Genomic DNA, 2588 nt, shown 5'->3' on the forward strand with positions numbered 1-2588 from the left:
GGTAGAGGAGGAGGGGGCAGAGGAGGGGGCGGGGTGGAGGTGGAGGAGGAGGTGGAGGAGGAGGTGGTGAAGGAGGTGCTGTAAAATTTAGAGGGGCCAAAAGCGAGGGGCCACCCGATCCGGTCAGGTTGGAGGCCCCCAACCCCCCTTCTACTCCCGCCAGTTCTCGGCAAAGTGGACGTGCGATGTACGCGGGAAAACACTACATAATTTTGCAAAGCGAATTCGTGCGACGGGGGTTCGATTCATTAGATTGTCTAGATTTTCAGTTTCCAACAATATATGAAAAAGTCTGATGTTCTAAAGTGCCGATTTTATGGATTTTGAGATAATTGTGAACTTTCCAAAACATTCCGAGAGAACACCCATACTATAGAATTTAAAATTGACCCTGTACCACGTGTTAGAGCTACGACACAACGGTGTGGCGGGTTTGCATACCCAAACCTAGGGGCCATGGCGCATGCCGCCTTCCGGGTGGAGCGAGTAGACTAGGGTAGACAAACCCGCATGGTGACACGGTATGGTGAGTTGAGTGGTTCGATAGTTACAACAATGATGAAATAGAAGTACACTAGGCGATTCGAACTGCCATAACGGCGGTTGCTGTGTTTGTTTCCAAACAATCACAGCTGAAAGGTTATATTCGATTCGGCTTTTCAGGGACCAATGCTATGACGACCATGGCGACATGGTAACGACGCCGTTCAAAGAGAAGCGGGAGCGGGCACTGGGAGCGGGGATTTGGAGGGTGGAACATGGAGAGAGGGGTACCCCACCCCCCAACCCCACCCCCAACATCGCCGCAGCCCCTAGGGCTGAGCAAGGCGCAGCAGCCCACGAGTCACACAACAGCCCCCCCCGCTACTCGCCGCCCCCCTCCACCACCGCTGCTACCACCACCACCACAGCGGCGGCAGCGGCTCGCCCGCGGCGCGCCCTCTCTTTCCCTCATTCCTTTCTTCCGTTTTTGTACTTTCCTGATATTGATTTTTTTTCCCGTTCCGTTCGTTTTCCGCGGCGGCAGCGGCGGCGGAGCCGGGCCCAATCGGCTGGCGGCCTGATACGCCTCGGCCCAAGGTATATTGAGGATACATTTTTCATTCATTCCACGCTGGTGTGCGGCCCGGCAGCGCAAGCCAGGCAGCCCCCAAAATTTCGCAGAATCGCGGGGTGGCGTGGCGTCGCGTGGCGCGGGGCCTGCGCCGAACCACACACCCACTCAAGGGGGTAGGCTGAGGAGAAGGGGGGGGGGGAGGGGGAGGCAGCCAACAATCGGGTCATGGAATGGCAGCAGTAGCAGCGCGGCAGTGTAGGAGTCCGTCTTGCTGGAGAAAGAGAGGGATGGGTGCGGGGAAAGGGAGGGGAGGGGGAGGCGGAAGGAGAGAAGGAACGGAGCGGTGGAAGAGGGGGAGGGAGCGACTTTTGAGGGGGGAGACGGTGGTGGGAGGGAGTATTGGAGGATGGGGATATGTAGGTGAATTGAGAATAGCGCAGGGCGCGCGTCCCCCCCGCGCTCTGATATGGAGTGACTGACAGATGACAGCCAATGACAGATTTTTTTCCCCCAATCCCACCTTCATTTTTTCTGTTTTTGTTCTTTTTGCTGTATTATAAAAGTCGCTCTGCATTATGACGATTTTGGACGGCAGTACAGTATACACTACTACTCCCCCCAAAGTATAGCAAGGCAGGGCAGCCGGCGCGTGCCAAACGACCGAGTACACAAACAACAACGGAAACCAGTAATTTTTTATTTCAACTTTTGTTTTTTTCCTGTTTTGAAGGGGAAATAAGTAGCGTACAGGGCGCGAGGGGCCTCGCGGCCGGGAGAGTTTGCCACCTCAGTCTTACACGCGAGCACGATGACCTGCTGATAAAAAAAAACACACACACACACACAAAAAACGCACACGCACGAACACAAATAAGTTTCATCCAGCCCGCGTACCAGCATATGAATTTGTCGATCAACGGTTTCAGGAGAAAAAAAATATAGGCAAAGTAACATTACACTGATAAACTACGTCTGTAACTGCTTAACTAGTGTGCAACTGGAAGTTAAATAGTTGCAAGTGTCCAACCGCGTAGTTGTAAACTGGCAAGTCTTAAACTCCGTAGGTGTACACTTACAAGTGTGCAACTCCTCAGTTGAGCACTTCCTGAGATTGAAGGCTCACTGTTAGGAAGTGCTTACTTGAGAAGTTGCACACTTGCAAGTGCAAAACTACAGAGTTGCACACTTGCAAGTGCAAAACTACGGAGTTGCACACTTGCAAGTGCAAAACTACGGAGTTGCACCATGATAGTAGGTCCTAATATCATAGTTGCACACTTAGTTCATCAGCGATACCAAAAATCAAAGTTGAAAATAATAAATAAACTGACAGAAAAGAAAAATTCTGAAGTTTAACAACAACTCGCACGAAGGAGAAACACGGGCAATCAAAACAAATGCGACGTGTTCTGTTCCAGCGGCCGCCTCCGGTCGCCACGCCGCCGCCCTCGGCGTGTGAATATTAATCAATGTCCAATCGAGGGCCGCGACCTTCGTTTTCCTCGAATTCACTCACTCGCGGCAGAGCGGG

General features: G+C 52.4%; 1 protein-coding gene across 1 annotated transcript in view; it reads right to left on the reverse strand.

The window, feature by feature from the left end:
- Positions 1-2588, reverse strand: part of LOC113217503 (uncharacterized) — a 26019-nt gene that overhangs the window by 6969 nt on the left and 16462 nt on the right. The gene's annotated exons all lie outside the window — the stretch shown is intronic.

This window comes from Frankliniella occidentalis, unplaced genomic scaffold, assembly GCF_000697945.3.
Source record: "Frankliniella occidentalis isolate FOCC.00 unplaced genomic scaffold, Focc_3.1 Scaffold42, whole genome shotgun sequence".
Taxonomy (NCBI): domain Eukaryota; kingdom Metazoa; phylum Arthropoda; class Insecta; order Thysanoptera; family Thripidae; genus Frankliniella; species Frankliniella occidentalis.